The 22036-nt window shown below is 36.3% G+C and overlaps 1 protein-coding gene across 2 annotated transcripts in view; it reads left to right on the top strand.

The window, feature by feature from the left end:
* The window catches only part of LOC148673418 (E3 ubiquitin-protein ligase MARCHF3), a 47562-nt gene that overhangs the window by 4625 nt on the left and 20901 nt on the right, over positions 1–22036 (top strand). Inside the window, exon 2 of one of the 2 annotated variants that reach the window (XM_088629843.1) lies at positions 750–839. The exons of the other annotated variant lie outside the window; for it this stretch is intronic. The gene's annotated coding sequence lies outside the window, so the exon portion shown is untranslated. The remainder of the gene's footprint in view (positions 1–749; positions 840–22036) is intronic. 2 annotated transcript variants of the gene reach the window in all.

Genomic DNA, 22036 nt, shown 5'->3' on the forward strand with positions numbered 1-22036 from the left:
AATACATACAAAGTACACATATCAAAAACCTCTGGGTTCTGTTTTTTTAGTATTCAAGCCTATTTTTCTCAATGCACCACTGAATCACACTTATTTGTTGAATATGTACAAAAGTTGTTGAATATGTACATTATATTTTTTTTACCAATGCTGATGAACTGGCATCCCATCCAGGGTGTATCCTGCCTGGTGCCTTTTATGTGCCAGGTTAGGCACAAGGTCATGAATAAGGAGGATTATGGATAAATCGATTTTTTACCAAAATAAACATAGCTGTGAAATGATCTAAGAATTTCTAAAGCAAATGTTACATGACGTTAAACATTATGATAAGCATTTCTTAAAGCTGTTTCTGTGTAACTTACATTGTAATTGAAATGGTTCTAGCCACACAGTTTCTACAGATTATGAGTAAAATTTAACTCTTCTCACAGTCCCTCCAGTGAGACTTTGTTCAACATCCTTTGGTTTTCATAATTTGTAAGCTACATACTGCAAAAAGGTGAACCATCTGATTTTGAAAATGATTTCCCTTTGGTCCAGGTAAACAGTGAAATATTTGCAAACTCTCATTCACAAAGGACATTTTGAACAACACAGCACTTGTAAACAGGGGCTTTACCCCTTTAATATACATTCCCCTTTTTTACTGCTATGTGGCTTGCTCCAGTTCCTTTGTGAATTTGGCATAATACAGTAAGACAAGGAAAATGAAATAACATTGTAGTTGGCATTGCTTCATTTTCCAGGTGGATGCTGCACATTGGTGGTGGTGGAGGGGAGTCCCCATTACTTGTAAAGCGCTTTGAGTGGATTGTACAGAAAAGCGCTATATAAGTGTAAGCAACTATTATTATTAATTATTATTATTATTATTATTATTATTTTGGTTCATGGATCCTAGGGTCGATTTAAGACTGGGAAAGAAAAGGTTTGTGTGAGGTTTGTGTCTCGAAAGTCTCCTGTACGTCTGCGCATTTGTGTGTATCTCTTGATGAACTGGTGTCCCAGCTAGAGTTTAGTTCCACCATGTGTCTTATGCTTTCAGGACAGCCCTTACCAAGAATACGTGGCTGTCAGTTAAAAGATGGACATAATTCATACACAAATGCATGTCGATAATCATCAAAACACTTCTATTTAAGAACATAAAAAAGGTTACAAACAAAAAGAAGCCATTAGCCTATCTATCTCGTTTGGTAGTTAATGGATGGAGCAAAGTACAGTGGAAAACCTGAATCTGTCTGCTAAAACTGAGATGAACATTTACCTTCCAGCAGGAGAATAAAACAGTAGAGTAGTTTAAGAATAAAAAAAGTGAATGTCCTTGAGTATCCCAGTCAAAGTCCTTACTTAAATCCTGTTAAGGATTTAATCTGTGGAAAGACTTGAAAACAGCTATCTGTAAATGATCCCCAGGCAACAAGGAAAAGCTTAAGTAAGCCTTTCAAAAGAATTGGCACAAAATGCATCAGGCTGGTATGCATACAGTAGGTGGTAGAGACATAGCAGAAAAGAACTGCAGATATAATTGCTTCCAAAGGTGCTTCCGCAAAATAATGAGTTCACAGGACTGAATGCTTACAGTATGCAACATGTTTTTTTTATTTTGTTTTTGTTGACATTTATTGTAACTGAGTTTCAGAGCTCTTCAGTCCGAGCATTCACCTTTTGAATAAAACATTGAATTTAAAAATGTGCATGCATCATCTTGTAAGGTCTGAATACATTTGCAAGGCACTGTATGTTATCTACTATGATGTGACATCTGTCAATCACCCTACCATTTTGGTACATCAGAAGGATATTATGGTGTCATCTTAAAGAGACTCACACCCATGCTGCCTTGTACCCCAGTGGTTGCTTTGGTGCAGTTAAGTATTTGGAATCTCCATCATTATACACACCCGGCATTCACTGCTGAATTTTATCCCTGCTGTCACCAGAAACTACATAATAGGCCTTATCTTCATTTTTAGTGAGATTCATGTTTTTAGGGAGATAGTAGCACTAGTAGTTGTTCTGCTACTGCTAAATCAAAAACAGAAAATCAAGGATATACTTTGTAAAGCTGTAAATAAGTTTCTAATGAGCCAATAAGCAGATTGCTTTAAATCTTGCTTAAAAACACCTCATTCTAGAAATCTTGTTAACCTTCCTTTTAGATAAAGGAGGTTTCTAAGACTACCCTTAACTAATTAAATATTTATGCTCTTATTACTTTAATGTGCTGAGAAGGACATGGATGTTTTATTTGCTCTAAAGTTACTATAGGCCCATTAAGAAATTATGTAGGACCTAGGATAGACAGTTAACTGTCTACTGAAATTTGTATGGATGTTGAACTAAAGTGCATAATTTTTTATGCTATTGTGGGATGTTCAATGAGGTAATGTTTAATGCTGAAGTCTAATAATAGACTTTAAGGTACCATGGGAAACCTAGATAAGAAGAATGTGAGTAATCTTTGTGGATCCTACCAAGAAATGATAGCATTTACTTTGGTTAATCATAATTGTGTCTGATTTACATCTGGGAAGTTGTAACATTTTTTTTCTCTAATTGTTATTTTGTAATAAATATTTTGGAATCAAGATCCTTGTAAACAGATGCATTACTTGAAGTGAACATTTTAAGTAGTCCCTTTCTGAAGAAATGGTAAAGCTTATGGACTGCCTGTTCTCAAGTACTAATGTCAAAGATAATTATATAGAACACTGTAAGAAAAAGACTTCCTCCTGGCTAAGAAATAGAAACCAAATTATGGGTAATTAAAAATACTTGGTAATCTAATGCAAGGAGAGCTATAATCATCCTTGTTATATAGTACCTAAATTGTGGTATAGATAAAAATTGTGGGATAGATAATCTCTAGTATTATATTTATGAATGTTCTACATTATATGGACAGAAACTCATTTAAATGAGTTCTGTACTTCTTTATTCACCCTTTAGTCCAAAGCTGTATCAACAACTGATCAACAATATCTTCCATGTTCCAGACACCGGCTACAAAGTTATTCGGTGTTCAGACCTGTTAAGGATTTAAATTCTGAACTGCGCTCTGAACTGCACTGAAGTTCGGAAATCATTGGGTGAAAGACTCATTGCAAAAAAAAAACAGGTGTATAGTGCATCAAAAGGGTCATATTTATGAAGGGCACATTAAATGATGAAGAGTACATGCAGCTGTAAACAAATGAATGTTAAAGCTGCCACATTACAGTTAAGTTGTTTGGGAAGTTATAGAGTTATGAAGACAACTTAGGTTTGCTTCTCATTTTTTTATTTGTCTTTAAGAAATTAGGCTTGAAAAGGGAATTTGAATGTTCCTATTTGGTGTTCGATAATCAATAATGTTTGATGATTTATTATTAGAAATGATTAGTCATTTATAGGCTCCCTGGCCATACACTGATAAAATATGGGCAATCTCTTCCACAGCCGGTGACACGTTTCTTGTAAACTGGAGGGAAATCCAAAAGTTATATTCAGGTGATCCTTGAGAACCACTGTAAACTGAACAACTTCAGCAAACCTCAGGAAGAAAAGGTTAAATGTCTATGTTTTTTATAACCAGCTACTCTTGGAGCTTTATGTTTCCCTGTTGGCAGTAACGGAATATAACAGAACATAGGATTTCCATTGTGATGAGTAAGAACACAAACTGCATTCTGACCCATTTAGTGTTTTATGAATCCTGATATGCACCAAGAATACCCTAAAGCTGCATGTCTTTGACAGAAAAGAACACATAGTAAAGTGCAATTAACTTTCTCTGTTCCTTGTGCTGTGTTGTTTGATTAATGCCGTTATTTATGTGTCTGGGTCTAGTTTGAGAAGCATGCATTAGTACTCAGGGCAGACCTTGGTTGAATGTATCTCAGCCAAATTTACTGTGGTTTGTCTACCTCTTTAATATCTGTTGAAACGTATCTAAGTAGTCTTGTAGTTTGCTTTGGTACTGACTCCCTGAGCAAGTTCTGCTTTTTAAGTGAAAGAAAAACCCACTCAGGTTTCATATTTTGTGTTAGGAAGTCAGTATATTTGAGCTAGACCTGCCCATTTCCAGGTTCCTTCAGGTCTACCTTTGCTTTCCTCTCTGGCCTGAAAAAAGCCTCCTTTCAAAAGACTGCTCTATTATTCTTTTTTCTGTTTAGCATTGCCAGCATTACCCGTGACTGGGATTTTGAGGCTGTGTTTTTCTCATTTCAGAAAACAAAAACAGATTGAAAATTTAGGTCACCGAATTCCAGCATCTCAGAGGATCTAGAAGGGTTTCAGCTTGAAATCTACAATCATTTGTTAGGCCTCCCCCTTCTTAATTTAACCACTAACCAAAAATGCACTTACAGGAATAGAAACAGTGTTGTGCTCTACTGGGAGTGGTAGGAATCTTGGACTAAAAATGTACTTTTTCAGAATGCCTTCCATCATTTGGGCTGCTTTACCAGTCTTTTTATATTTTTCCTTTTTCTTGAAGCAAATCAACAAAACTAAGTGATAGTTCCATTTTTAAAACAAAATGTAAAGTGTGCTATTGTGGCATTAAACAATCACTTGTATTCTCCTCACTTTGGGACTGTCCCTTAACTTCTCATTTGACAGTTGTGTCTTCCCACAGATTTGCTTTTAGGCACACTCACTTTGTGGATGGCTTGTCCTTTTTTCACTTCACTTATCCTTATTTTTCACTTCACTGAAGCATCACAGTGCAGTCTTAAACTGCAGTTTTATTCTTTATGGAAACATTGATGCTTTTTGTGCTAAACTTGTTGTACTCCTTGGCATGGATTTGTTTCCATGTTCTGCTTATGTGTATAAACATCAAAGTGAAAAATATAATACCACATTAATTCTTTTGCTTTCTGGTTTCCACGTAGCAAGAGAAGAAAAGAGTAGGAGCCTTTTAGTGGTTATATTTAAAAAGTGTAGTAGGTTACTAAAATAGGAAATTTACATAACAAATCTCTGCATTTCTGGAATATTTCACAAGGGAGATAAACGTTGTACAGAAAGTACCAGGATGTACATTCTAATGTGTATACCAACACCATTTAGCTTTTTTTGAATTGCCAGAGCAGTTGCCTTTGAATTGACAGGGCTACTGTGGGTTTAAATGTAATTCAAAAAGGTGCACTACCAAACTGCCATCTGTTTAACTGGAAAGGGACAAATTCTCAGGACATACGTAACTCACCAATTGGCTCATTGACTCTTTAACATGCAGACTTTAACTGAAAGACTTTAAGTGTTCTGAAAGAGTTTAATCAGAGTTGTTGATAATACAGCTACAAACAGATATGAAGTTAGACTGTATTTGTATTTTTACAAAACATGCCCAAAATCATTTTAAGTTATAGTTATGTATCTAGCAAGATGTATATAGATATAATATCAATACATAGAAACATTTTCAATTTGTAGCAAAACAGGATTGTGAGGCACAATTGACTACTTTCAAAGCATTTTTCATCTGTGCAAAATTTACTTCATTTTTTCTGCTCTCAAAAATGAGCACATTAGCAAACAAGTTTGTTTGTACCCAGTGCAAAAGTTTAAATGGATCCAGTAAACAAATTCCAGACTACTGGGTTCAAATAGAAAGATTAAGTGGCCAGAACACGCATGTTGTCAGGCTGATCAATCCAGATAAACATTCTAAATATGCAAACACAAAAATGTTGTGTCTTTGCATTATTTTTTGTATTAGCTGTACTTTGATCTCCAAAATCTACAGTATTTATGTAAGGTGACTTGCTAAAGGAGTGAATATACAGTACAGTAAAAGAGCAGAATATTTAAATCAATCGCATCACACCCGATAAACAGAGAAAGCAATGACAGGAAAGGAGGCATGTTGAAAGCTGTAGCTCCCATGGGATTGCTGCTGTGCACTGACGCTTTTATTATGTGGATGTCTTGAATGTGTGTTTTATTTCATGTACAGTGGATATATTAAGGGACATTAGAGCAGGTGGGCATGAAGATAAAGAATTAATTTCCCCCTGCTTAATCATTTTCAATGAACACAGAGCAGCTATGCTGTCCACACACCAGGACGTCCAGTGCTACAACAATGTTGGGACTGAGAGCTTTTCAAGCTGTGAATAATTCTGCTGAGGTATGCAGCCATGTGGGACGGGAAAACATCCAGTGCTTTCAGGGACAGCCTTGGGAAATCCACAGCATTTGACTGTGAGATCAGAAGGAGAAGGAGCTGCTGTCTGGGTGGGGCGGTGGGGGGTTGAAATTTGGGGGAATTAAATTAGTTACAAACTATTTAGCCAATTTATTTCTTATAATGAATTTGACTTTATGTTTACACATGTACTTGGTCATGTACACAGTGGACTTTCACATGCAGGAATGTCATGCTTTGTTTATTTTCGTTACTGTTGGCCCAGGTGCAAGTGAATGAAAATATTAATCATGGAGAGCACAGATTAAAATAATATTGACTGGTTCTACTTTGGAAACTACTCAGGCATTGCAATACAATCAGACTGCCTGATCTGATCTGATTAAAATGCCATGGCAGCTGGAGACAGAGAAAAAGCAAGTCTAGGATTTTTGATGGAAAGTATCCCCTTTGTGCCAGATTGAGATTTTGGATTGGTGCCCAGTGAGTATTCAGTCTGATGGATGGACATGCAGAAACTGTGATGACCGTCTTTGTTTTTGTTCCTAAACAGGCATTCACTTTTGTCGTCAGTTGAATACCTCAGCAGAACGAAGTAGAAACCATTGAGAGTAAATTTCAAAATACAAGGCTGTCTGCATAAGCCCCTGCTTTAATACCATAGAATAAGGCAAGTGTACATAAAACTTAAAGGATCAGAAGACACCTTGTCTTCTCTTTGCTTCAATTTGAAATGCCACCATGTGTCATTTTAAATCCGCTGAGTTTCAAAGTCTTAGTCAGATTGTTTGTCTTTTTTTAGAGTGCATAGCTGTATGAATAAAAAAACATGCTTCTACACCAAGGGTAATCCCATCGTAACCTGTATGAGCAATCTAGGACACGTTTTCAAACTTTTTGCTTGACTTACAGATATTTACAAGAAGAAACAACTTAAAAACAAGGTTGTCATCCCACACAATTTAACAATCATAATATACTGTATGTCTGTCAGCTTTTGTAGTTTGACAGTATTTTCTATGGTTACGTGATTAAAATTTGCCTTATACTTTGCTCAGAATAATATATGGGGATTCCCACCTACATTCATTTATTTTTAGTTCACTTTAATCAACAATTGCTGAAGCGTGTCCCACTCAGCTTCAACATTTAATTTGTCCATGCAATTTAGAAAACAGTTTATATAAACTTTTTGTGTCATACTGTATATGGAATTTGTATATCTTACTTAACAAGGTTAAGTACAAGGTTGTACATTTTTTACGTTTATTATTGCTGGATAGCTTTTTCCATACTATTACCCTTTTTTAGTAAAAAAAGATCTCAGATCTAAATGTACTTACCTTTTGTCTGTAAGTAATTTTGAGAAAAGGTTTGGGATTTTTAAATTTAATTTAATACAATATGAATGTGCTTATTTCAAAATTTGTGTTCTCTGGTTTGTGTTTTACTGTTGATAATAATTGATCCTGATATTATGTTCTTATTACACAAAGAGTCATGGGAGTATGGAACAAGCTACACAGCCATGTTGTTTGAAGTTAATACCCTATCTTCTTTCAGAAAATGATTGGAATGAGATTGTCAGATCTATATACTATCTACCAAATATTATCTCTTCTTTGCAAGAATTCCTTTGTTTTTATATTCTTTTGTAAATGTTTCATGTTTTAATGGTTTCTTTTTATATGTCATTACAAAATTTGTATGAACTATATATGCAAACATCTTCAACAAGTATTTTCCTGCTTTAACTTATACTCAGAAATAAACCATGTTTACAGACAGATGCTTCACATTCTTTTGTCAGAGAAACTGCTGGAACCGTTGTTTAACTGTCTTCTGTAGTTCAAAACAGCTGATTCCCATGAATTAACCTGGCTTAAATACACTACAGTAGATCAGTACTGTCACTGTCACTTTTTATATGTGTTTAATTGAAATGATGTTGCAGAAACATGAATGCTTGCAATAAACTATGAAGACAGAATTTTTGTAGAACAAAGTTGTAATGTAACAGCACATCCCATTTTAAATGTGTAGGTTTGCTGAAAGGCAGAAGCTATGTCTGTCACAGGGTGGGGATTTGACTATTTTTAAGTGTCAGTGGTCTCTTTCCCACAGTTTCTCAAGAATGAGAATGCTGGGGAGGGTGATGTTAGATGGGAAAAGCAATCCACAGTTCCTGTCATAGGGTCCAGTAATCAGCTGTATGATTCATGAAGTAACATATCCGTGGGGAATTATAAATCAGAGTTTCAATTTTCAGTTTCTGTGACCAACTACGATTGCCAGCATTGCAAACAAAAATGAAGACAGCCGTTTGCCTTTTGCCATCACAAAAATGTTATACAGTAACAGTGTACAGAAATAGTACTGGACTAACATTTCACGTTTTCTAGCAACATTTTTCAATATGAGCATAAGAAGTGTGTATTTTTCATATACATTTAAACCACTGCCTTTAAAGGGTTTTTGTCTTTGTAAAACACATCTCTACAATTTATAACAGAGCAACCATTGCACTGCTTTAGAGGACTATTTAAGAAGTGACAAAAGCTTCAATGAGTATTTTTCAATGTCTAGATACTGCACAAAGATATTTGAAAGCAGGGACCCGCCATCTATTCAGAAATCTCGGAGGAGAATGGGCAGCCCTCAGGCACATCATAAAATTCAAAGGCACAAAACACCAGTTATTCTGTGTATTCATGAGGGATTCTGAATTTGCACAATCTGCTATATACTATGAATTCCTCATTCTAAGAATTCTTCATTATTCTTCTGGACATAATAATGAAAAAAGCAATCTCTAAATCCAACTGAAGTAAAAACGTGATGGCATTTGTATGCAGTGCTAAATCAAGACTTGTCTTTCCATACTAATTAGAGTCGGCTACAGTTGCCAGCACAAATGTACAAAGCCTAAAAGTTTTGTTGTTGGAACATGTTTTATATAGAGCAATGACTAATTTATTTTGATTACAATGCGCCATTTAACAGTGCTGTTTAGGGAAAAAGAATTCAGTTGTGTGGTGTCTGGTTGTTCAAAAACAGTGAACACAGCTTACTTCAAAACACTACCTGGATGTTATTTTAGGGCAGCTTAACCTCTTAGTTACAGTGTCCCATCACCCTGAATACTGAAACAGTATTCAAAGGCAGATGGATTATGTATTGTGATGCTATCTCTTGAGTACATTTTGAAGTCATTGAGAATTGAAGTTACAAGAAATATACTAGTATTTGAAAAAGGCAAATATCTCTTAGGTACTATTGCTATAATTACAAAGGCTCTCATGTTGGTAATGGTTTAGACTGGTGGTGGTGTTTCATAGAATTAGGTCTAATAATCTCCAAGGGAAAGGAAATCTTCAATTTTTTTTCTGTCTGTATTCAATGCACCTTGTTTTCTTTTTTTTATATTAAGCTTCATAGCACAAGTTTTAATGCACTGCAAAGATTGTGAGGCCAGAGAATCTCTATTAATGTATCATACTGTACATGATGCTAGTTATTACCTTAAGGCCATTTGGAAAAAAAAGCAGGAAATGTTTATAAATGTTGATTAAATTTTCTCAGAATTTTCTTGAAAATTAAAAAGGAGTAGTTATCAGGAGGGCAGTACTGTGCGCCATATTCTTTAGCAGTGATAAGGCTACAGAGTGCCACCTCATTGAATGAATTAGTATTCGAATGAATGCCAAGCATATCCTGTTGCACTCTTGGACTGCAGATTCTGTGGCAGTGCTGCTGTCAGTGCCTGAGGGCATCCTAAATGTGTTTAGACTTCATCTTGTTAATGAAAGTCAAAGAAGCACTGGGATGTCCTTGCACTTCATACATGGTATGGTTCCAGTTTCAACACAGACAGTTTATCTGGAACTATACAAACTGTTGTTGAACAGTTTGGTGACAGTTCCTGCTTCCTGTCTGTGGTAAGAAAATTAATCTTATTGTAAATATAAAAATGGGGAATTTTTAGCCTGTTTAATAATTATTTTAGAGAGCCTATTCTGAAACTAAATAGTGCCACTGACCTTCTGATACCTTTAAGAAAATCCAGGACAAGATAGTAGGCACCAGTTTACAAAGAGTAGTGTCAGCAATGGAAAGTGCCAGGAGCTGGAGTGGGCAGTATTGGTGAATAGCATGAGATAATAAAGTGAGCTTGTTGCCTTTTCTTAAACTTGTGGAATCTACAAGCTCATTTAGAAATGCTGCATATAACTTGCTTCATGCCTGTGTAATACGAAAAGCTTATTTCAGTACCACTAGTTAAGATTGCCAAAACAAAGCCATTAACTTACTTTTCTAGCTGTGGCCTGAAGTAATGTGGTCAAGTAACTATTTAGACCTGTACATTTTTAATGGCTTGGATGGTTCTTGCTTTTAATATCTCTTTGTCTTACAGCTCAGTGTTACAACATTACAGTTTCACCCCACCCTATGTCTAATAATGAATTTTTAAAACATTTTAAATGTGACACCTGGCTCATAATATTAGTTTGCTTAGAAAAAAAAATGTTTATACGATTGCCATCTGAAGTTTTCAAGTAGCTTTTTCATCCAAATGCTACTAAATTTTTAATTGCTATTAAGAAGATTCAAGCATACCTGCATCATCTTCTGGGAAAAAAAACAGTAGACTGGTAACAAAGACTGGTAATCTGATATACACTGTAAATAATTTAAAACTTTTATCATGTCACTTTGGGGTTTAGCATTAAAAATCACTCATCTTGGTGTCTGTTAGGTAATGGTATTTTTTACTGGAAATCTTACAAGTACGATTACAAGAAGATGATGTTCTGTGCTGGCATTCTTTTGGTGTTCTTCCCTGGCATCAACAGGCCCTGTACTTTTTCAAAACGCAGAACCAAAGCTGTCAACCAAACCCTAACAGAAAAACAGATTCAAAGTAATGTCTTACTGTGAGGAAAAATACAGAAAATTATAGAGGTGTAGCAACAAGTGTGGAGCTGTGACAAGAGCAGGCATCCCAAGAATTACCAAAATGAGAGCGGTGTTAAAAAAGATTGGTGTGCCCATGCTCTGAGGGGAAAAATAAAAGTGATTTCCCAGATCATGGATTGGGGGCTACAACCCCATCCCAGTGGTGGTGTGAGTGAAAACCCCACTCACTGGACTTTGTGGGGAGAGGAACCCACCTCATGAAGCAGCTACAAGAGCTACAGACATGACGTCCTTCAAAGGGAAGGCAGGAAGGACGATACAGAGAAGCAGCTGAGCTGCTGACTGACAGAGACTTTTTCAGATTATATTCTTTCAGATTCACATAGACACAGAGAATAAGTAGTTACAGGAATTCAAGCAGAAATCCCAGGACATTCTTAGCCATATCACTACAGAATCTCTGGACCTCATGATGAAGTTAAAAAGACGGAGTCTCTGGGGTCTCAGAGCATATTACTGACATAGTGGGAGCAGTAAAGACATTTTCTGCCTGAAAATGAAAGTATGCTGAAGGACTATAAGAGAAACATGGAGACCCAAAATAGCCAAGGCTGAAGTGGCATAACTAAAGAGTTTATTGAAACCTCAGAGACAGCTAGAAATGTCCAAGACAGATGTGCAGTTCTTGTGATAGAAATGCTGGAGCAGGAGAGCCCACTACTGGTCAGGTCTGAAGGAGAGAGGGTGACCTGGGGCTTGACGAGGATCACGAGAAATGGGAATGATCACACCTTGGCATGAGCCAGAGCAGTTGAGGAAAAGAAGGTACACCTGCCCGATTACTTTCTAAATCAGGAATAGAGGAAGTTGTAGGGTTGCCAGATGTCGTCCAACTAAGAAAAAAGATAAAGAAGGGCTTCCAGGACTTCCCTTCACTGCATTGTAGGGAGCACCTGGCTTTCCTTTGACAGAAGAGGAGGACAAAGTGCCTTCTGACCAAACCCCTTAACAGTCAACACAAAGGAAGAGCTGTCCCTATCACTGAGGTCTGTTACAATCAAAGAGGTACAGTAGATGAAAGGTTATTACACCCTTGACTGAGCTGGTAACTGGAGCTCACTGTAGGCAATGAGGCACTGCTGCTATACCAAGAAAAGAGGGTGTTTCTGCAGCCTCCCAAGTACCTAGAAAGGTTAGTACTATCAGAGCAACAGACAGGGAGATGGCTGTTGTGACTGGTATCCCCAGTGCCCCAGAACAGACCTTACTGTAAAAGGGAATTGGTACATAAGCCAGGAGGAAGAAAAGGTCAGTTGGGTGGGACAGACTTGTAAGCTCAACTCATCTCATTTTCTAATCACTTACTCCTGGTGAGTGTCACAGTCATAACAGGCTAAGCAGGGCAGACAAGATTTCCCTTTAACTGGCAACAGTCTCCAGCTCATTGTACTGAGGTAGGTATACAGTAGGTCTTGAATTTTGGGGAACTCTCAGGCATTCCCAGGCCATCTGAAAGCTATAATCCGCATGTCCTAGGTTTTCTCTGAGGTATCTTCCCAGTGGGCCTTGCTGAGTACAGCTCCACTGGGAATCACCCAGGGATCATCCTCCACAGATGCCCGAGCCACCCCAGCGGGGTCCTCCCAATCCATAGGAATTACAACTGTACCCCAAAGTCCTCCCAGATTGCCAAACTCCTCACCCTGTCACAGAGAGTAAGCCAAGCAGCCCTATGGAGAAACCTAATTTCCTCAGTGAAGTCATTCTTTTGTTCTCTACCCAAAGCCTGAGCAGTAGATGAGAACAGGGGCAGATCAACCGGAAAACTGAGAGCTTCATCTGAAAGCTCTGAACTGTGGAGGTGACTCGTAAGCAGTTTTCTAATATTGTTCAGGTGGTGGCCTTGGGATGGTTGATCTTCCATTGGCTTGTGGAAAGGGGGAGATGTTTAAAAGGGTAGTTGGTAGGTTGAGACAAGAGGTCTGGCATTCACCAGAAAGCAGAGGGAAATTACCTGCTATCCACATAAACAGTTTGTCACAGGCTGACATTTTCTGAACAAGGAAATGATTGCAAACAGAGCCTCTGTTAAACCAGAAGGGAAAAGCAGCAAGAGACCCACAAACCAGCCTGCCGACTAGCTGTCCAGTAGACATTGTGATATTTTGGATTTGAGCAAGAATTTTGTTTTGAAGCGATATACAACTTAGCTGCCTGATGATTGATAGAACACACTGCAGAAGAAAAGATTGGTAGGAGCTTGAAGAGGCAGATTTTTGTTTTGGCTGTTTGCTCTCCATGCACTGTGAATAAAAAGCACGTTTTTTTTACTGGATAGCTGGTGTCGTATTTGTTGCCTATGGTCCTCCTACTAAAAGATGCTTGCTTACCACACCACACACAATATGTATATACTGTATATATACTTCTTTTAGCTAGGTTGAAGTATTAAAATTATGATGGTTAATACATATTTTTAGACAGCTGTGTTTTATCAATGTTCATGTCAGTTTTGTAGTTTAAAATTAATACAATTGTATAATTATAATCAGATAATAATAGATCATCAGTGGGTATTAGTCTTGAATTTGATTGCCCAATGTCTTTGGCTATAGCAAGTATTGATATCCTAAAATATCCTAATGTGCTTTGAACTGAAGTTTCAGTCTGTTTGCTGCCATAATCATTAAAATTTCTCACTGGTGAAGTGCCTTCATAGTTTCATAATGAGCCATTTGTCTGAGTACAATAATTGCTTAACCATGAGTTCATGACACCGATAACAAAACTAAGCAGCTGTGTTTAGTCTGAGATTGTAAGAATGTTCAGTTCTTGTTTCTATTAAGTGATAACTTACAGGAGGTGAGGGGGAGGTGAATAGTTATTAGTAATAGTCTAAGAAAGGTTTTTCAAAATTAGAACTTAATTTAAGTTTATTTTATGAAAAATATCAGCTTTCCAACCTTATTTGGTTCCTTGAATAGAGAACTCAGTTAAATTTACCAAAGAATTCATCTCAAGAAGGGTTAAAAATACAGTTTGTGGTATTAATGTATACCTACTGTACAACTCTAACGTTGTATCCCTCTAATGCTAACTCAAGCCTCTGGTATAGTGCAAAAGAACAGGAAGGGCATTTTATCCACAAATTAGTATTTTTGTGGTATCAGTCGCGAATTGTAAAATAACATGATTATATCTGATTGTTAAAATAAGTTTTAACATATTTAAGCATATATGAAGGAGGTGTTCAGAGAACATGCTTTAGGAAATTAGGACCTGAAACCTGGTGTGAATGAAAGCCTTTTTGATGACGTTTCCTACAAGATGCCTACATGCTACTCACTAAGACTGGAATTATAAAGACTTTGAAATCAGCTGTACAGTGAGCTGGTTTGAAAAGCAGAATATGATTACTAGTGTGACAGTTTCTGATGATCTTTTATGCTTTTATGCTACTAATATTCTTTATATCTGCCTTCAGTGTTTTTCCTGTAGCTGTACCAAAGAAGATTTAAAAACTATGAATCACAGAGATAATACTAAATAAAGCTGATTGGTATAACATTCATTTTTCATAAGTAATAAGTACATATGGATGTACAGACCATTTACAGCCACTTCGTAGAATCATACCACTCCAGACCTGCGGTCAGTCATTTGTAAAAGACAAGAAGAAGCATGCTTATTTTCTATGCATTAAACAATTAACAATTGTTTCATCACATTACATTTTCAAAAAGAGCAATTAAAATAACTGCTTAATGGGTTCCTGGAGTTTAAGGCCTTACTGAGTGATTCTAATTGCCTTATTGGATTATTTGCCATGGTTATACTACCTTGGGATGTGGTCACTGCCAATACACTTCAGACTGAAATAATAACTTCATTAATTGCTGTTTGTAGCTAAAAGCCCCAGTTTAAACTCATTACTACTGGAATATGTATTGAAATGAGTCCATCTACTACAAAAAAAAAAACAAAGCAAAAATCTTTAAAGCTGCAGGGCTCGTAGTTGTCTGAATTCTGGCCAGCAATATCGATTGTGACATACAAGACATACAGTATGTACCCAGTTTCTGTAGTGATTATCTATTTGGCGTAAGTGTATTTTGCAGCTAATATATGTTCTGGATAGTTGTTTTTTTTTCTCCCTGCTCTGTTGCTCTTCTTTTAAAACAGCTTTTATTTTATTTAATTCATGATCTCTTCAAAAAGCTTTGAAAAGCTCAGCTCCTTGAATGGAGATAAATAGAAGTTCGTATAGTGTGCACGCTTGTTCCTACACTGTACTGTAGCTCAGCTTTTCATAGTTCATCTTTTTTGATGTTCTGCAAATACAGAATTATTGCCTCAATCCAAGGTGATTTGGACCATCTTCATTCATTTGTTTGTAAGCATCTTATTAATTCAAAGATTTTGGCTATTCGTTTTTTAAAGAATGAGCGAACGGCAACCACAGTGGATGTCTGTTCATTTTTTGGTAAAATAATGATTTGTCAATTTCTCATAATACAGTGCTAGCAAGAATGTTATTCCAGACACGATCCAGTGTGCAGGAGGTGCTTGTTAATTTGATTAATTGAATTAAATGAAATGAATTCAATTGCTATAATGCATCTTCAGTTATATCTCCTTTACACTGTGTTTTTTTTTCTCTTTCTTATGTCTTATAGTTTTGGAGGAATGTGTGACTATTTGAATTTTTTAAGCTTTTGAACTTCATTATACTACATTATATAACAGATCCAAATGTTTTTTCTTGGTATTCATACCAGTTGATGCTGTGCTGTTAGTGGTACTGTATTTTTAGTGAGTCTAGCTGACTACATTGTTGACGCTTTTATTCAAAGAATACAGATGACTACAGCATCTCCTTTCTGTTTGGAAGCTGCATGTCAGCAATTTCAGAGTAACTTTCCAACACTCTGTGTTGGACTACAACAGGTGTATTTAAGTGTTCAATTGAAGCTGCTGTGCAGGGTTATTTATTTGTCACTTCATGATCCCTGGTACATTGTTTAACAAATGTGACTCTGGGGTGAAGTGAACGAGAATCCACAAAACATTACATTCCATAAATAGAATGTTCCATGGCAGTATACAGGTGTATATTCTTGAAGTGGTGATATACTGAATTATTGAGGAGAGAAATTACTGTTTTTTTAAATAATGATTGTGTATATATTCTTATGTAAAGTTCTGTTACAGTACAAAGCATCATCCACTTAGAAATTCTTGTATAATGTTTTTGTTATCTGTTTCTTAAGATTTGTAAACTTATCATTAGGAGGACTGACTTTGACTTTTCCCAATTTAAGGTTAAAACTCATTTCATTTTATTGTGAAAAAGCAGTCTATTGTTTACTGCTGTCTCTGTGTAATTAGCCTAAAGGTGATGCGCACATAGAACATTTTTAATTTTGTGTGCATAAAAATCAAACATCCACTTCCACGCAAGTCCAACATTGTGTATTATAATTCAATAATTCAATAAAGATGCTTTACAGGCATGTGCAGCAAAATATTTTTGAATTGTTTTGATCTAAGCTTTGTCCAAAATCCAGAAAGGTTTGACCTGTTTATCACCCAAAAAACTGAAACCATATCATATTTCCATATGACTGCAAACATTCATCAGACCTACGGTTTTGGTAGTAATTGCATTGCTATGAATGGCTGCTTTGTCTGCATTCTCATTTCCTCTGGGGGATTTTTCATGTAGTTATTGTGGCTGTCAGAAGCTTTTTCCAAGTCAGCTGTCTCCTATGCTGCAATTCAAATGCATGAAGTAGTGTGGTTTCATTTTCATTCATTTAAAACATCTAGAGGTAGAATTAAAAATCATACTAATTAAAATAACAAAACAGATTGAATTTATATTTAATATTCTGCTATATTTGCTGCCTAATGATGTATATTAGAATGCCCCTTCAAGTGAGTTGGTCTACTTACAAAATTGAATCAATTCAATTTAATCACAGATAGAGATACGGTACCAAACAACCCAAAGGAGCTGATGCAGCTTTCCATGTGATGTAGGTAGTGATTTTGCTGTTTCCTGGAGCCTGAATTATTCTGATTTGACACATTAGCCAGGTATGTTAGCCATGCATATAAGAGAAATGTCCCTTCAATCGTGCCCCTTGTGAGGTTACATATTAGCATATGAGGAAAAGGTCTGATCTCTTGCTGCTTCAGAGTACTCAGGAGTCTTGAGATATACCATGTGCTGGGCTATTTCTACTATTTTCGAAAGGATGATTCGCTCTAATGGAACATGCAATCTTTAATATTTTGGTAAGATGGCATGCAATATAGATTAACTAAACAGTCCTTTTCGTTGTTGCACATATTTCATCAAACAAACACATACACATACAAAACATGCTGCTTTTTGAGATGTTATATAGTTTCCATTACTGTAATTTCTTTATGTTTGATTGACTTCCTTAAGTTTAAAGGTCTGCCTGTGCTGTCAGTACTACTGATGTCATGGTAGTAATGATTAATAGACTCTGAGAGAATGCATTTGTCAAGTTCCAAAGTTGTATTCATTAGTGCAAAAAGTGGGAACATCAAATGTTACTTTTAGAGCACTTGCAAACTGCTAATGAAGACTTAATTTCACCCTCTCAAACGATTTTAATTGATATACTTACAGTATGCTTCTAATCTTTATTTTAAGTACCTTATTTAGTATTTTTCTGGCTTAACTAGTCATTATTTCATACCAAATTAGTACAGACTGATTCAGATCCTCAGATCTGAACTTTGCTGGTCAGTATTGACTTGAGGATGTAAGGAATTGTATGATGTTCTAATGTTCCGATTTGGGATTACAGCAATGTAAGCATCAGTCTTTCGTAATCCTAGCATTTTGTGGTTTACATTTCCCTGCTGGAAAAGTGACACATCTGGATTGACTTGAAGGTTTGGAAAAAATGTTGACAGCAAGATTGTCCTCAATCCGAACAAAAAGTGTTCTTGTGCTAAAGGAGATTTTTCCTTACATATTCACAATTGCCATGCTCAACAGCAATGCAAGATTAATATAAGTGACAACACAATGCTCACCATGGTATCTTTACATACTTTATGTTTTGTCATGTCAGGCAAGGGCACAAAAGTATTCACATTATTCATTGTTGATAGTAGTATACTCCACCACTATCTTTCCCATCACCTTAAAAGCTGTCTGGCTCACAGAAGATGGCAAATTCATCTCTTCACTGTCAGCATTACCCTTGAACAACCACCAAGAACACAATGTCATTTTCATGCCAACAGCAAGCTACAGCCACTCTGCTGATGCACAGATTTTCGAGGAATTTTTGATGCTGTATACACTGCAGTTTGACAACAGTTGTACAGATAGATTAGATGGATACGATGCTTCCAGGCTAGCATGGTGATCCTCTGCATCTTAGGATGTGGCCTATCCTTCAAAGAAATAATTAATAGCCTGCTGATTTTTGAAGCAGAACATCTCTTTCTTTGGGCAGCTTCTCTAGGCAAAAGCCTTCAGACATACCATTGACAACTAGATGATTTTCATTACACGAGTGTTGCAAGTTAATATCTTCAACTGATTTAAATTAATTAAAGTCATGTCTTTTTAATCCCCTACCTGTATTTATACAGATTCTGAATCAATTCATTTTGGCTTTTTCACTCAACCCAAATGCCAAACACTCATCACCTGGTATTTTTATGAATTTCATATAACTATAATGTAATATAATAATATTATTATATTATTTTATTTAATGTAACGCCTTTAAAGGCAGCCATCTCAAAGTGTTTTACAAAGCATAAAAAGGTACATTGCTTTTAAAATCAAAGGAAATTACAAAGCCAACACAACAAAGCAGATACAGAAGATGAAACAATCTTAGTGAAGACCTAGTTTTCTAATTAAAAGCATACAATTAGTCTCTGATTTCATTTGGGCAGGTCTTCCAATGCTTTGGGGCATAGCATCAAATATCTATGTCAACCACATAGTATAGATGAACAGTAGGAACTCATAACACACCATAATCAACTAAGCAAAGGTCACATAGAGGAGAGTAAACATATCACATATTGGCTAGATATGGGGACAGGAGAATCAAGAAATATAAAGTCTTCAACATTGTCTGAAGGATTTTAAAATCAACTTAACACCTTAGGAAGAGTCCAAGGCAGTGATGTGATCGGAACACAATAAATTGTAAAGTTTTAGAGACACTTGCAAGTATTAATCAGTACTTGAAAAAACAAGTGGATGAATCTTTTTTTCCCACTATAAACACAGAGATCATAGGATATAGCCTGGCAATATTTCACAGCTGGAATATTCTGAACACAAGGTTCAAAAGTCAATCCAGGATCACCCCCAGATTCTTCATTTTGAATTGAAACTCAAAAATTGTGCCATTTTTTAATTTGCCATTTGAAGTTGCAGTTGATTTTATGCAACTATTGAGAGGAACCCAGTATTATGAGCTCAGTCTTGTTACAATTAAGATGCAAAAAAGCTTGTGTTTTATAGCAGAAATGCATTCAGTGGGTAAGGAAACATATGTACATCTTGGTATCAGGTGTAGATGTTCATACAGTACATTTAAGTACCATCTATGTAGAAATATTAATTCAGACTATGTGATTTTAGCATTTAACCTAGTGAAAACTTATAAATACCAAATAAATGGTAGTAATTCTGGTACTGGACATAGCCTGCCCAACCTCACAACTAAAACCAACAAGATAATTAGAATTTCACCACTAAGCAAGGTAAGATTTAAACCATTTAAGGGCAATGCCAGAGGTGCCAAATAAGCTCTCCAACTGACTAGGTAAAGGACTGTGATTTAAAATGTTGAATGCATACAGTAGCTGCAATGAAAGAAAATTAAGACAGTGCGACTGAATTAGCTACCATGAGACCAATAACATAAACAGTTTCAGTGCTATGTAATTGTTTTAAGTCAGACTGAAAGGGTTACAAAATTTCATTTACAGTGAGATGACCATCTAGTTGCACTGCAATAGCACATTTTATGATCATCACACGAAAAAGCAAGTTATTTATGTGCTGAATATTATTATGACATAATATATATTATTCAGATTATATTATATCTATATACTGTACTATTTGTATTATCCAAAGCAATTTTTTAGCCACTGCTGTGTCTGCAGTAATTTTAAAAGCTGTCACAGATCAGGGAGTCATGTGTTATGTGAAGGACTGAAGGCAAAGATCAGAGAAACAGGCGTAAAGCAAAACAAAGGGAATTGGGTCCAACAAACAGGAAGTACGTTTCCAATTCAGATACCAATTCAGTAAGGCATTCAGGCATAAACAGTGAAGTGAGAAAAAGGAATAACAACTACAGTAAGTCAAGCACACAAAAAGGCAGTGCTGTAGAGGAATGCAAAGAGATGAGGCTATAGTGTTTGACGTTATCATTCTTAGTTGTGTAGAATTCTAGTAAGCTTTTAGATGAGGCAGATGGCATGGCAGTAGACGTTAGCAAGTCAAACAAGTGGAAAACAACTATCTAGGACTTTTTATTTTCATCAATCTTGGAAAAATAGTTGGATCTAGCAATTGCTATAGTAACACTAGATCGAATCTTGTTCTATGAATGGAAAGGGGCACCCAAACCAGAAAATTCCTGTTTGGTTAGCAGATTTGTTTTGTTTGGTTAGGTCTATATAGGAGGTGTTAACAAGGTATTAAGTATCTATATATACAATATTAGGGACATATTTAGTACAAAGTCTTGCAAACGTTTTCCATCAATTCAAATGATTTCCCATTTTGTTTATGATACGCACCAACAGGTCAGAGCTCCCATCCCTGAGTCTCCACAGACAGTGATCACATTCACATGAGGTGCTCGACACCACCAGCGCCACCCAGACCCTTTATGTCAGGCTCTCTCAGTCACCTGTCAACGGTTAGTTAGCAATCAACCTGATATTTAACCCCCCCCACTTGGCACTGCTATGGTGTTCTGTTATCAAGCTCCTCTTGATTGGGTGTTGCTCTCCACAAGAAGAGTTCCTGTTCTGCATACGAAACAAAGTTTTACTTCCCTGTCTAGACTAGCCAGTACCTGTTACTGCCCAGGGTGTTCCAGTTCGTGGCTTTCCCTTGTTATCCTGATCCTGCCATTCTTGTTTCTGCACTGGGAAGGTGGCAATCCTGTTGACCGAATCTGATCTCCGTCAGCCCTTGCCTGCATGGCCTCGACTTTCTCCATCAGCCTTGGCCTCTACAAGCTTTGGCTTTACTCACTTGCCTCGATAAACTCCTTCGTCACCCAGTCAGCCTTTCCATCTTTTACACTGAGTGACGCAAATGGATTCCTTTATTCCTCAGCCAGTCGCAAGTGTTTCTAAACCAAACTGTGGTACGACAATCGAATTACAAATTCTGTGTATTCCTGACTAATACTAAACAAAGTAAACAAAATAATGCTTGAACAGCAAACCAATCTCAAATCCCAATTGACGTTTGTGACAAAGCATTCAAGTGATACTACAAACATGTGGCAAAAGATTTTGTGGTCAGAAAAAGACAATATTAACAATACACCCGAAGAACGCTCCACAGCCGAAATGTTGTGTTTCTTTTCTTCTCTTTTCAGCATGGAATAAACCTTTACTTGTTCCAAGACAAAATTCTAACTTTTTGATCTAAATGCAAAGCATTTCATCACTAAGTGCAAACCCTTAATATACATTCAAGTAATTATGGTTTAAGAATTCTGAATTCTCTTACATGTAAAGTTAGGAAAAAAGAATGGTCACCTATTTAGAAATAATATTATTGGGACAAGTCAGCATGTTAGAATCACATTTTTTAGTGTTCTCTAAACAAGCAACAACAGTAATGGACATACACAGGACAGCAGACATGGTGTATTTAGATTTTCAGATGGATTTTTTCTGTTTCAGTTTTTCCTAAATGATTAATTCGCA

The sequence above is a fragment of the Lepisosteus platostomus genome, chromosome 4 (genome assembly GCF_059453375.1).
Source record: "Lepisosteus platostomus isolate fLepPlt1 chromosome 4, fLepPlt1.hap1, whole genome shotgun sequence".
Lineage (NCBI taxonomy): Eukaryota > Metazoa > Chordata > Actinopteri > Semionotiformes > Lepisosteidae > Lepisosteus > Lepisosteus platostomus.